This window comes from Octopus sinensis, linkage group LG12, assembly GCF_006345805.1.
Source record: "Octopus sinensis linkage group LG12, ASM634580v1, whole genome shotgun sequence".
Classification (NCBI taxonomy): domain Eukaryota; kingdom Metazoa; phylum Mollusca; class Cephalopoda; order Octopoda; family Octopodidae; genus Octopus; species Octopus sinensis.
The window spans coordinates 67,526,299-67,541,298 of record NC_043008.1 but is presented as its reverse complement, the minus strand read 5'-3'; the positions used below and the strand labels follow the sequence as shown (position 1 = coordinate 67,541,298).

The 15,000-nt window shown below is 40.3% G+C and overlaps 1 protein-coding gene and 1 long non-coding RNA gene across 2 annotated transcripts in view; one reads left to right on the top strand and one right to left on the bottom strand.

Moving 5' to 3' along the window:
• LOC118765658 overlaps positions 1-6,892 on the top strand; it is a 27,514-nt gene extending 20,622 nt beyond the window's left edge. Inside the window, exon 4 of the long non-coding RNA XR_005001526.1 lies at positions 6,881-6,892. This is a non-coding gene — a long non-coding RNA (uncharacterized LOC118765658). The remainder of the gene's footprint in view (positions 1-6,880) is intronic.
• Positions 1-15,000, bottom strand: part of LOC115218139 — a 67,438-nt gene that overhangs the window by 48,651 nt on the left and 3,787 nt on the right. The window lies entirely within an intron of this gene.

The following is a 15,000-nucleotide window of genomic DNA, read 5'->3' as shown; positions in this document are numbered from 1 at the left end:
TGGCTTGGGCCTATACTAGCCGAAACCTATCACAGTTATATAAACATATGTGTGTGTGTGTGTGTGTGTGTGTGTGTGTGTGTGTGTGTGTGTGTGTGTGTGTGTGTGTGTGTGTGTATGCATATTTATATATATATAATCACCTTGATCACCTTGACTGACCAGTCCGTCAGGCGTCCATTTGACACCGTTGGTCACAGCACGCTGTCCACTCCTCTCTGGATCGCGCCTTTCTCATCCACGTGATCCCAATCATCCTCTTGAAATCGTAACTCCACCGTCTTGGAGGTCTTCCGGGTGGTCTTTTCCGCTCACGCGGGTACCACTCGACAACTGCGTGCGTCCACGCAGTTGGTATATATATATATATATATATATATATATATAATATATATATATATATATATATATATATATATATATATATATATATGTATATATATATGTATGTATGTATGTATGCATGTATGTATGTATGTATGTATGTATGTATGCATGCATGTATGTATGTATGTATGTATGCATGTATGTATGTATGTATGTATGTATGTATGTATGTATGTATGTATGTATGTATAGACACGTACACATGAACGCACATATACAGAATTTCTTTTCTTTAATTCTTTTACTTGTTTCAATCATTTCACAGCGGCCATGCTAAAGCACCGTCTTGGAGGGTTTTAGTCGACCCCAGGACTTATTTCTTTAGCCTGGGATTTATTCTACCTGTCAATTTTGCCTAAATTACAGGAACGTACACACGCCAACAGCGGTTGTCAAGTAGTGATTGGGAACAAACACACACAAACACACACACACACATACACACACACACACACACACGATGGGCTTCTTTTAGTTTCTATCTACCAAATCCTCTCACAAGGCTTTGGTCGACGTGGGGCAAGATTAGAAGACACTCGCGCAAGGTGTCACGCAATGGGACTGAACCCGGAACCATGTGGTTGGGAAACAATTTTCTAAACACACAGTCAAGCCTTAGTTGTACATAAATCTGAAAAATGTATATTTTAAAGTAAAATAAAGGCGTTATATGTTTATATTATTGAGAGTGCTGTTTATTTCTAAATACAATATGCACGAACCGCCGGTAAAAATACTGAACAGAGATATGCCAGAACCAGAAATATGCCGCTCATCAACATATATATGTGCTAACGTGTTAATACCTATTTCTTTACTACCCACAAGGGGTTAAACACAGAGGACAAACAAGGACAGACAAACGGATTAAGTCGATTATATCGACTCCAGTGCGTAACTGGTACTTAATTTATCGACCCCGAAAGGTCGACTTTGCTCTCATCCTTTCGGGGTCGATAAATTAAGTACCAGTTACGCACTGGGGGATATGTAATCGACTTAATACCTATGTCTGTCCTTGTTTGTCCCCTCTGTGTTTAGCCCCTTGTGCTACGGTTTGAGTTCAAATTCCGTCGAGGTTGACTTTGCCTTTCATCCTTTCGGAGTCGATAAATTAAGTACCAGTGAATCGACTTAATCCCTTCCACCAAATGTGAGGCCTTGTGCTTCGAGTAGAAAGGATTATTATTATTATATTTATTACTATTATTATTATTATTATATTATTATTATTATTATTATTATTATTATTATTATTATTATTATCATCATCATCATCATCATTATTGAGTGAAAGAGCAGTGCATGCCATCAAAGTGACACTGGGGTAAAATATACGAAGCCCTGTATACCCATCATGACTACTTATCTGATAACGGTACGCTAGGCACATGCGTCACAACATGGTGATCTCATATCAAGATAAACAGCATATGACCTTGCAGGTGGGGTCCAGTTAAAATTTTCTTTAGGTCAAGTGGGCCATTCCACTCAAATGGTCCCTGAATAAGGGTTGTTTAAGGATATTGAACGAAACACCCATGTTTCCAGAGGTGAATTATTCAAGCCCAAAGAATCCCTTTCTTCACATGGCTATGATGCTCCCCCACTACTTCTGTTCGTGATCAGAGATGCACATATTGTCAACTACCAAGGGACATACTCAACTGGTTAAGCAAATCTGTGTTATTGAGTAGAATATTTGCTGTAGCCCATCTTTTATACTAAAACAAAACAATGTACATGATAACACTGCCAATCTGTTAAAATGAGAACCCATAAGAGCCACTGCCTGGTCCTGCATCAGGGCATTTATAATAATAATAATAATAATAATAATAATAATAATAATAATAATAATAATAATAATAATAATAATAATAATGATAATAATAATAATAATAATAAATGCCCTGATGCAGTACCAGGCAGTGGCTCTCATGGCTTCTGATCTTAACTGATTGGAAGTGTTATCATGTACATTGTTTTGTCTTGGTATAAAAGATGGGCTACAGCAAATATTCTGCTCAATACCACAGATTTGCTTGTCAGTTGTTTGACCTTAACCAGTTGAGCATGTCCCTTAGTGGCTGACGAAATGTGCATCTCTGATCACGAGCAGATGTAGTGGGGGAGCATCATAGCCATGTGTTGAGAGGGATTCTTTGGGGTTTGAATAATTCACCTCTGGAAACATGCGTGGTTCTTTCAACATCCTTAAACAGCCCTTATTCAGGGACCTTTTGAGCGGGATGGGCTACTCAACCTGAAGAAAATTCTAACTGGGCCCCACCTGCAAGGTCATGTGCTGTTTATCTTGATATGAGATCACCATGTCGCGCACATATGGTTGTGATGCATGTGCCTGGTGTACCCTTATCAGACGGGCAGTCATGATGGGTATATTGGGCTTCGTATATTTTACCCCAGTGTCACTTTGATGGCATGAACTGCTCTCTCACTCAATAATAATAATAATAATAATAATAATAGTAATAATAGTAATAATAGTAATTATTATTATTATTTTTATTATCATTATTATTATTATATTATTATTATTATTATTATTATTATTATTATTATTATTATTATTATCATCATCATCATCATCATCATCATTATTATTATTATTATGGCCGTCGGCCGAGGAAGTTACGCTTCACCTCGGCTTCGTATTTTGTTGTCGAAAACCGTTAGTTTTCTCCGGAAAATAGCGGTGCTTTCCTATCATTTTCAACCAGGGTGCCGAATGAGGGATCCTTCTTCTGCTGATGAGTTCCTTTTTTATTAAAAAAGTACCCCATTTTTTCAGGGGACTTGTCCAATTTCTTCCATTTCTTATTCCACCTGGAAAAATTTAGAATTTTGCTCAGAGGCAGCAGCAGCAAAGAGTTAGTAGTTATTTCATTGTGTCGTAACGTGGAGAAAGCGAGTAAATAACTTCCTGGTGCAAACGCAAGCTAGATTCCCTAAGCGGAGAAAAACCTATTTAAAGAAATTGCTGGGCTCCATTGCGATAGGTAGAAACTCCAAGCAATGTAAAATATGGCCGGACCGTGATTACCAGCATGAACGTCAAACTTCAAAATGTAGTTAACCATTGGTTAAACTAAAGCGTTTAACCCGGTCATAAAAAAAATATAGTGTAATAGGTGTAAGACAACTTCTTCTATACGAATATGAAAAAAAAATGCGCGCTCGCGAAAGTGGGGAAGCCTTGGAAAATTCACATCGTGAATTTCCGAAAGCGTCCGAGGGTCTGACTCGGGCACAAAAGCAATAAAAAAAAGTAATTTATGTGTAAAACAACTTGCTCTAAACGAATAGGACAAAAAAAAAATGCGCTCTCGCGAAAGGGGGGTGGGGAGAGGACTCGGAAAATTCACATCGTGAATTTCCAAAAGCGTCTGACCCGGGCACAAAAATAAACAAAAGAAGTAGTGTAAATAGTGGCTAAACCACAACATAAAAATATCAGTGTAGTCCATAGCCAAACAACCTCTCATCTTTTTGTTAGGGAGATTTTAAACACAAGGGTTACTGTTTGGGGGAGGTCTTATTTCTTTTCTGTTATGGATATCGCATTTTTCTTTTTTTATCCTGTTGACTTGTATTATATAGTCTTTGACTCAATTCAGCAGTGCCAAACCAAAAGTATAGAAACTATTATTTCACTTCAATGGTGTTGGTTAATGTATTGATATTAATAACTTCATCACACGCACACACACACACACACACACATTATTCAACTCCATAATAATAATAATAATAACAACAACAGATACTAAAGATGGTGATATGGCCTTTTCTTTGATATCTTTCTTGCTTATTTAAATCCAGTTCAATGCACACTTGCCTTGAACCAACCATTTCTCTTTGAGTGTGTGTGTGTGTGTGTGTGTGTGTGTGTGTGTGTGTGTGTGTGTGTGTGTGCGCGTGTGTGTGTGTGTGTGTTCTTGATAATCGTTTAGAACAAGTAGTTTTACATCAATTACACTAAAAAAATTTTTTCCGGCCCGGGTCAAACACTATAGATTAAAGGCCATGGACTGAAGATGTGAATTTTCCGAGTCCTTTCCCCCACCCTCCTTTCGCTAGAGCGCATTTTTTTTGTCATATTCGTTTAGAGCAAGTTGTTTTACACATATTACTCTATTTTTTGTTTTTGTTTTTGTGTCCGGGTCAGACCCTCAGACGCTTTCGGAAATTCACGATGTGAATTTTCCGAGGCATCTCCCCCTACCCCCCTTTCGCGAGCGCGAGGAAGTTGTTTTACATCTATTACACTATTTTTGTTTTGTTTTTATGACCGGGTTAAACGCTTTAGTTTAATCTAACTATTTAATGGTTTTAGTAAATTTGTACAGAAAAAGTAAGCATTATACCGTCCAGCATAAATAAAAGTCAGTTTCATTATGTTTTATCTGTAAAAACCTACACTGACATTAAATGAGTCAACTTCCTGTACGTCACTTTTCAGCAAAATATATTTCTAAAAAATTCTGGAAACGATCTACTCATGTAATTTATGCACCCACTTAAGTTTATCTTTGTTTTTGCGTAAAATACATGGGTTTTTACGGTAGTTTCGAGTGGATTTCAGTCGTCGATGAGAGAGAGAGAGAAAAAGAAAGGGAGGGACAGAGGAATATGTCTTGCTACAAAAAATGAGAGAGGCTGACAGTTCTTCGACTGCTGGCGTGACTACTACACAAGCAAGCAGACAAAACAAGACGACCATTCCAATCACAAACAACAACTCCGACATCATCACCTCTATCACTACCGCCAAGAACAATAATAACAATAACTGTAGCAGCAGCAGCAGCAACAACAACAACAACAACAACAACAACAGTAAAGCTTTGACGGGAGAGACAAATAAGCACTATAACTCGGCGAGCTGGCAGAAACGTTAGCGCGCCGGGCGAAATGCGTAGCTGTATTTCGTCTGCCGTTACCGTCTGGGTTCAAATTCCGCCGAGGTCAACTTTGCCTTTCATCCTTTTGGGGTCGATAAATTAAGTACCAGTTACGCACTGGGGTCGATGTAATCGACTCAACCCGTTTGTCTGTCCTCTCTATGTTTAGCCCCTTGTGGGTAGTAAAGAAATATATAAATGGTTTTCTCCCCGTTAGCTAGTAGCTTGGCTACTTCGGTCAACGACATGAACATACCAGAAACAATAGCGTCACTTTAGTTCCGACTAACACCAACAACGAATCCTGAGTATAATCCGCATTTTTTCCCCAAAATCTCTAGTGCTATATACGAGGTTAAAAATGAAAAATATTTTCTAAGCAATGTCCGAGGCTTTATTTGCTGTCCGACAATGTTTATTCAGACGCATCTTGTGGTACCGGGCGCGAAAATACCTTAAGCCAAGCTTGAAAGCAATGATGTCATAAAATAATCATCCATAACTTACAGTAAACAACGTTAATTAAAATAAAAGTATTCAGAACACAGAATAACATGTAACAAAAACAATTTACAAACAAATTTACATTCCCATATAACAGTTAATAACAACACCATTATTGTATTACGCATGCGCAGAAGTGTTTGTTCAACTAAGTGCTGCTAGCTTAATTACGCACGAATTTTGCTTAATAGTTTAGCGCTAAATAGCTCGTCCTGCTGTTTGTATTGACAGTTTGCATCATTACCGTGGCAAACAATAGATACTTAATTGAATACCAGTATTAAATGTTTGAACTACTGTGGGCCTTTACTAGGTTTTTTTTTTATAAATGGGACTTAAACCTGTACATTAATCTCCAATAAAACATTTTATACATTACATGCCCATAAAATGTATCGTAGATCTTATTCAGCTATGTTTAAACTTGAAGTTATATCATATGCTGTAGAGCATGGTAATAGGGCCACCGGAAGAAAATTTGATGTTGACAAAAGCAACGCCAGGAGAAGAAATAAAGATGAAATAAAACAGATGCCAAAGATAAAGAAGGAAAGAAGGCAATAATAAAGGACGTTACCGTATACATTTTTACAAACCAAGGATGTTATATAGACCTCCTTGACTCAAGTTAGAGAAGGCGTGCGTATTATACACAAGGTTTAGGTTTTTCAGAGGTTCAGTCCCCTAAAAATCCCCTGCGTATTATACTCAAGGGCACTATACTCGAGGATTTACGGTAACCAACACCAACAATAACAGTAATGATAAAAACAACTCCTTTACAAAGGAGTAACAGAACCCGAACGCCTCATCAACTTCACAGTCGTTCGCAAGAGCAACAGCGAGCTGATGCAGGAAGTAAGGAAAAGCACTAACATTCGCACAAAAGGAGTAGGGTCTGACGAATTTCTGTCGAAAAATCTCTATGACAGACAGCTGATAAAAACAGACACAAACACTTATTTAGAACTTTAAAAAAATACCCAAAAGTCATTGGGCCTTTTAGCTAAAGCCAGATAAGATGACTTTAGGAAAGCCCTTCATTAATGATAATGCCTCAGACGAGGCAGCTGAATCAGCCGACCCTCTCAAAATCCAAGTTAAATGACCTTCTTCCACTTTGTTTCTCCGATAAATACGGTCGTTTCCAGGGCAGGGTGTGTGAATGTGCGTGGCCTGGGGTCATCCTGGAAGCAAGGTCACTTGCTAAACGACCTTAGACGTGGCTGAAATTAGCGAGACATGGATTTCTAATGAGCAAATATTAGCGCCAATTTTCGATGGCTATAAGATATTTTTATCATGTGGTCTGTCGGGAGCGGGTGGTGGGGTAGCTGTGCTATTCAGAAAGTCCTTGACCTCGAAGTAAAGGCAATCTTCTTGGACCCGGGCGGCAGGTTGGTGGTCCTAGATGTGAATGGTAGCGAAGGTGGCGCGCTTATACTGTTGGCTTAGACTGGAAGGCAAGAATTCTTCAGGTGTCTAGAAATTTTCCTGGGAACATCTGGCAGTTTAGTACAAGTAGGGGACTGGGATGGGATTTTAGACGACCCTCGAAATCCTACTCAGAGACTTCTAGTTGTCCGGTAGGTATCGTCTGGATTTCAATGATGTGCCAGTATGGACATGGAGCAACCACAATGAGTCATCTAGATCGTATCTAGATAGATTATTTGTTAGGTCAGAGGATAGGGATAGTGTAGGTTGTCCACAATTTAAATTGGTCAGCAACACAGACCACAAGTTTGTGATCTGCACAGTCGAATTAGATTGGACTCATAGACAGAGTCCCGGTTACAGGAAATTGAACGCATCCTTTCCAGCTCGCAAAGACTACAGGGACCGGATTAGTGAACTAGTTAAGCGGCAGATGATTGGGACAATCGTCAACAACCGGTGGTGAGCCGCCTTGAAGAGGGCGATTAGAGCAGAATCTATAGCGTTTAGTAAAGAGCTAGCAACAGAATGAAATAGATTAGAGGGTGAAATAGCAAATCAGAAGAGGCGATTAAAAAGGGCATCGTGACCGATATGACTCTTGATTATTTTTTCGAAGCGAAAAACGAAGGTTGTGTTGTTAGAGCTAAAGACCGGGCACACAAACAGGAAGGAAATAAAGTTGTCCGATAGGCTCGAATGGTGGAGATGCGACGTGGATACAAAACCACGATCAGGTCTTTGATGGATCGGGATGCGCGCGTGCTACGCGACTCTGAGCAGATGCGTGCGGTCTTTCAGCAGCACGGTTTTTCAGCGGCTGTTTAGTAGGGGTGATGGGTTATCGACGGTACTGGACTTTAGTTCGTATCTGGACGGCTTGCCGTGTCTTTTGGCAGTTGACGCGAAGTTATGTGAAAAGCTGATAACAGCCGCTGAAATTCGGAAGGCGATGAGCGATTGCACAAGTCGCAGATCGCCCGGTTTTGATGGTCTGCCCTACGAATTCTATGTATTTATGCCAGATTTGTTTGGCGACCTCTTGGCAGACGTCTACTGCAACTGGCAGCAAAACAGAATTTCTAGTACTGTTAGAAGAGGTGTGGTGACACTGCCGAGGAAGGAAGTCGACAATGTAGTAGAGAATTTTCGACCCATAACTCTGCTAAACACAGAGTTTAAGATTTTGGCCAAGGTGTTAGCCAAAAGGTTGGCGCTTATCGTCGGTAGCCTGGTCGGGGAAGCGAAAACGTGCGCAATCTCGAGCAGGTCTATCCACGTCAACATCCACCCTAAGTGATACATCATAGAGTGGGCTGGGACCACAGCTGGCTTCGGGTGTGCTCTGATCCATTTGGATAAATCGAAAGGATTCGATAGGGTAGATCATCACTACTTGGAAGCCGTCCTGAAAGCAGGCGGTTTCGGACCCGTTTTCAGAAGTTAGATCACTGCAACCCACAGCGGCACCTGTTCAGTAGTCAAAGTAAACAACCACCTATCGAAGTCGCTTGGCATCGCACGCTCGGTCTCTCAGGGCTGCCCGCTGTCGCCTCTTCTATACGTATTGGCACTCGAGCCATTGCTGCGGAAGTTAGAACAGTTAAGGAGCATCCCTTTCGAACTGGGACAAGAAAGGGCAGTGTCAGCATACGCGGACGATGACACAGCCATGATGTCAGTCGCCTCTGAAATGGAGACGGTCGGAATCATCGTAAAGGAACATAAGTGAGTAGCGGGGGCTAAAATCAACGCCGACAAATCGGTTGGTTTGTGGTTGGGCTCCTGAAGAGGCAGGACGGGGCTGCAGAACCGCGTCATCAGACGCTGGACCGACGGACCAGGTAAAGTACTCAGAGTGTGGTTTGGTCCCCTACCTCAAGGTTGATAAGAACTGGGACGAAGTGACGAACAGGATGGCCACTGTTACCCAGAGATGGACTGAAAGAAAGCTGTTCTTGAAAGGTCGGGTAGAGGTGTCGAATGCTTAGATCGCCTCCATTATCATTTATTGTCTGACCGTCGTTCCTTGTCCCAGTTACTGCTTGACCAGGTTGGAGCGTCTCTTTAAATTCATGTGGAAGGACGCGTTCTAATAGTCAGGCGGTCAGTCTGTTGCCAGCATCCTTTGAGTGGCCGATTAGGTATGCCGTGGCTCCTAACGCGCAGAACGCGTTTAGATTACACCACCTGCAACGATTTCTGGACGGTGAGCACGTGTGAGCTCCGTTTGTGAGGCTCATCTTTCCGCAGTTCGTCTCCTTGGCGGAGCTGCAGTCCTAGGTGAAGAAAAAACCGAGACTGGGCGCCTGGCACCTAGAATGTCGTCAGGCGCTCACAGCCCTCTACCAGTCGGGCAATGAGATCGGTGGATGTTTCGCTTTAGAAATTTATAAAGGATTAGTGACGGAGAAGTGCGACGACGTTCTTGCGGAGACTCTGGGTGCCGACGAGAACGAACTGGTTAGCCTGCTCCGGAGAACTTTCCGGTCGGGAAATATCATGGATAATTTCCAGATGTCCTTGGCTTGGCAGTGCTATCGAGGGGCGCTATCGGTTCGAGACAAGCTCTACAGGCACAGATGTGCTGTCGGACCGACTTGTCCGAGGTGCGCTCAAAGTGACGAAGCCGTTCTGCACGCTTTCGTTCCGTGTCCGGGTATTGCTGACTTGTGGAGTTATGTGGAACAGCTGTTGTCACGTATGGGATGGATCCGTCTGTCGGCCGTGTCTGCAGTGATGACTGCTTTGCCGCCCTCGGGCAGGCAAAACAGTTTCCCTTTGCTTGGTGGCTGTGGCGATAGAGCTTGTTTGATGTACAAGGCTGAAAGACATGAGGACTGATACAGCCCTCTTTGGTAGAGCTCTCATTGACTTTTTCAAGTTTCACTTGAAATGGAAATTGAGAGTGGAGAGGTAAGTATTGTCCTTGAGCGAGTTTATTGAAAGATGGGTGAAAGTTGCGAAAATGGCAAGAGTGGATGATACCTCTCTAAGTGTAGATCCGTGAGTCGGAGTGAAGGAATTGGAGAGGGCACTTGCTCATAGGGTTTCAGGGAAATCTCAGATTATCCCTAGAGGCGTTCCTGTATCAGGAAAGCCACATCGCTATCATCCTCCCCGCCAGCTTTTTTTTTACCTTTGTTTGCTATGCATATGTCTTTTTTCCAGTGTATACCGTGTATACTTTTATTTTATCATTTCATTATTATATGTAAACCCCCACACTTTGTGTCTGTCTCTTGTAGCAAATAATTCATCATCATCATCATCATCATCATCATCATCATCATTATTAAAAAAGGCGGTGAGTTGTCAGAAACGTTAGCATGCCGGGCGAAATGCGTAGCCGTATTTCGTTTGCCGTTACGTTCTGAGTTCAAATTCCGCCGAGGTCGACTTTGCTTTTCATCCTTCCGGGTCGATAAATTAAGTACCAGTTACGCACAGGGGTCGATGTAATCGACTTAATCCGTTTATCTGTCCTTGTTTGTCCCCTCTATGTTTAGCCCCTTGGTATGTTTAGCCCCTTGGTAGTAAAGAAATAGGTATTTCGTCTGCGGCTACGTTCTGAGTTCTAATTCCGCCGAGGTTGACTTTGCCTTCCATTTTTTCTGGCTCGATGAAATAAGTACCAGTTATGCAATTGGGTTGATGTAATCGACTAGTCCCCTCCCCACAAATTTGCAGCCTTCTGCCTGCTGTAGAAAGGATTATTATTATTATTATTATTATTATTATTATTATTATTATTATTATTATTATTATTATTATTATTATTATTATTATCATCATCATCATCACCATCATCATCATCATCATCAACACCATTATTATTATTATTATTATTATTATTATTATTATTATTATTATTATTATTATTATTATTATTCCTTCGTAACAGAGTGTAGGTAAAAATGCACCGGAGTTTTTAGTCATCTATCAAGTCACAACAAGATAACACTTTCCTTAAGAACTATACTGTGCCCAATAAGGCTGCTTTCTGCAAGACATCAATCTTGCAAGGGATTTCCAGTTGCCTTAAGAAGTATTGAATTTTCAATGGGATTCGGCCCAACGCTCCGATCACCACTGGTATTGCTTTTACATTACCTATTTCTTTATTACCCACAAGGGGCTAAATACAGAGGGGACAAACAAGGACAGACATAGGTATTAAGTCGATTACATCGACCTCAGTGGGCAACTGGTACTTAATTTATCGACCCCGAAAGGATGAAAGGCAAAGTCGACCTCGGCGGAATTTGAACTCACAACGTAACGCAGACGAAATACCGCTAAGCATTTCGCCCGGCGTGCTAACGATTCTGCCAGCTCGCCGCCTTACCCTCTCGCATTCCATACAGTCTTACCATTTCTACTTTCAGTCCGGATTACTTGGTGATTTCTTCGACCTCTTTACTCACATTATTCATGACATTTAGAATGGCTACATCACTTATTCAATATGACAATATCAGGCCTACGGTACTCGATTACACGATCTGTCTGAAAATCATAGTCCCATTGTTTGTTACTTTTCCATCCTCCTACATAACTTTACTTGTTATGTGCTCATACCAGTTCTCAATTACTTCATATTGGTATTTACAACATAAGAGCCAATGAAGATACACACACATTTTATCGTGGCGGCGCTTGTATTCTTTTTGTGCAAGATTCTCACATCCACTTACCAAGTTGGTCACATTTTCCACACTCTTTCCACAGAGTCTGCATTTCTGCGTGTCAGAAGTTTTATAGATGTTATACTTCACTGAACTGGTACCGAGAGCCTGATCTTGTGCAGCAATGATCAAGCTTTCGGTGGTACACTTCTAATCACTTCGCTCAAGCCATACCCACGATGCTGTATTATGCTTAACATCTTGTGTATTCCTTTCAAACTGTCCGTGCATTCTCATTTCAAGATCTTCTTTTCTCTTCTCCTCAGCTCTTTGGTTAAACTCTTCCTTGCCCATCATTTCATCTGCATTTACACCCATATCTTTCGCAGCTTATCTTTCCTGAATGTATCCTTGAATGGTTGGCTGGTCCGGTATCGTCATTAGGGGTTTATTCAATTTATTTAATATTTCAATAGAGGTCTTTTTTATATTTCTGATTTCTTTAGCCAGTGAGTTGAATAACTAAGGGCCTCTAAATACAGTGTTTTTGCTCATCATTTAGAAGGTGGTATATTTGGAAGCTGACAGTGTCTACCATTTCATGGATTAACAGTCACTCTAGTGCCGAAGTTTGTAACTTGACCCTCCGGGATTTTCCACACGTATATCATACAATATTTCTCTTCAGCTTTCGAACGTTCCTTGTATTTAAGGTTTTTAACCGAAATTATTTTACTGGTGAGATATTTTGTAACTGTTTTACTGGTGATTCTCTGTAACTATTTTACTTTGTAACTATTTTACTGGTGAAGATTCTCCTATGAGATCGGTTGAGTTTGGAGACCTAGGCCGTGAGCAGTAATCTAATTTACTCAGAAGAAAGATTTTCCATAGTGTTAGCATAACTACCAGTCCTCTTCTTACAAAGATTCGAAGGAACCATCCTTTGAGATGTCTGCATTTAGAGATCAGTTTGATGATATGCCTGATGAAAGATGCATCATTTGACATGGTTATTTTTAAGTCCCGTATGCCATTAGCGCTCTGAATCATTCTGCTATCTGGGTGTCAAACAACGTGGCTTGTGTGTATTCCCACCCTAATGAAGAGCCTCAAATTTTGATGCATTAAATTTCGTATTGTTTTTATCTGAAATGAAGTTTAGCTCTTCTAGAGTGTGGCGGCATCCTCTGAAGTTCTGTTAGCCATCGATATTTTTATGTCATCGGTGCAAATTGTTAGGTGGCCGAGTGCACTTGTGAGCACCTAATACGTTGATGATAAATAATAATGATCCTAGAACCGTGCACTGAGGTATGCCAATTATTACAGGTGACTTTGCTAACAAAACCGTTTGCAGCAACAGATTTATTCCTCTCCCCGTAAGAAGTCAAAGAGTAATTCTCCGAGTTTTCCTGTGGCACCAAGAGCCTTTATCCTACGACAGTTGATTCCATGATCAATCTCGTCAAACATTTTAACAAAATCAAGGTATACGATGTCAATGTCCATTCCTCTCAAGAGAATATTGAAGAAAGTGCTATGGTGCTATAATAGTTGGGACAAACAACTTCGTCCAGTTTGCAAACTATGCGATGTATCATCTAAGAGTTTGTTTTCCTCAAGGTACGTAAATATTCATTTTCGAACAATGCGTTCGACAATTTCAAATGTGTGCGATATGATAGAAACAGGTTTGTAATTTTTAGCTCCGACCCTGCTACATCCTTTGTGTATGGGCGTTACTATTGCATCTTTCAGTAGTTTTGGGAATATGCCGATAGCTAGCGACTTTTGAAAAAGCATCTTAAACGATTTGGCGAGGCTGTCTTGCCGGTTTTTAACAGTATGGCTTGGGGACCACCTAATCTAAATGCCGAGTTTGAATCGCTGTCATTAATATTTGCAAGTATATCATCTTCCATATTATCATCAATATATATAAAGCTGAAGTTCTGTGTGTGTGTGTGTGACAGGTTTGACAGCCTTCAATTAACACTATCTCCTCCGAGACCCTGCGGCGCAAGTTGACCAAAATTGAGAGTATGATAGAAGAATGCTTGGTCTTCATTCCGTTGAAGAAAAAATTCAAATCGGACCATGTTAAGACCAAAAATTATTTACATAAAAAAGGTGCTTTTTTTCTAAGAAAATCCCTATTTTTTACGATTTTTTGACTACTGTGTTGCCATTTTTCGGTGTATTTCAACCAAAAAAATGTTCACTTAAAGAGAATAGCAAGCTACATAACGCAAAATTTTTACTTTTCAAAAATTCCAATTCTAAAGGGTCAAAAATAATTTTTTTGTGATGTCATTGATTTTGAGGGAACGACGGATCAGCTGATCCAATGCAGAGGAGTAATGTTCGCTGCGTGAATGCACTAATTTTCAAGGTCGTCAACTGCTACAGCGTTGAGTACAATTCAGCAATTTCAATCGATTTTTTGTGAGAAAAACTAATTGAATTAGCGTAAGACAGAATCGATGTCTCGTCATCATTCTCACTTGAATGAGAAGATGGAATGGTAACGGCGTTTCTTTTTTTGTCGGTTTAAGTAATTCTTATTTGTGGGTATGGCAGTCGTAGCAGTTGTGCGATCTGTGTGCTGTTACTATCTACGATGTTCAAGTCAAACCTTCAATGGGTATGTTTTGATTTTACAGATTTTTTTAGTTATACGTGATGTAAAATAGTCGATTTTATTCATTTTGCAGGTACAACTACGATTCATGTTGCCCACCTATTTGGCTTCAAAATAAAATTTTTTGCTCCTTTTTTTTGTAACTACAAACTGTTCTTACTAAAGTTTTGGATTTTCCTGTACTTTTTCTTAATGAATACTGCTGCACTATTAACTTCTTGATAGATTTTCAGTGCAGTTCGAAACTTGAGCTTCATTTTGCTTTAAATCTACGGGTAATTTTTTTCTCCATAATATTAATAGAAGGAATATTAACCAACAATACCAACAATTGAAGTCGGTATTACACATTTGCAGCACATTCAGAGCAAACTCGAGCATCGCCACACTATACTTTTATTCATAGAATGAAACTGTGTCAAAACTTTGTTAACGCGACATCAAAGTCCGCCGTTTTAAGCGCAACTAAAAA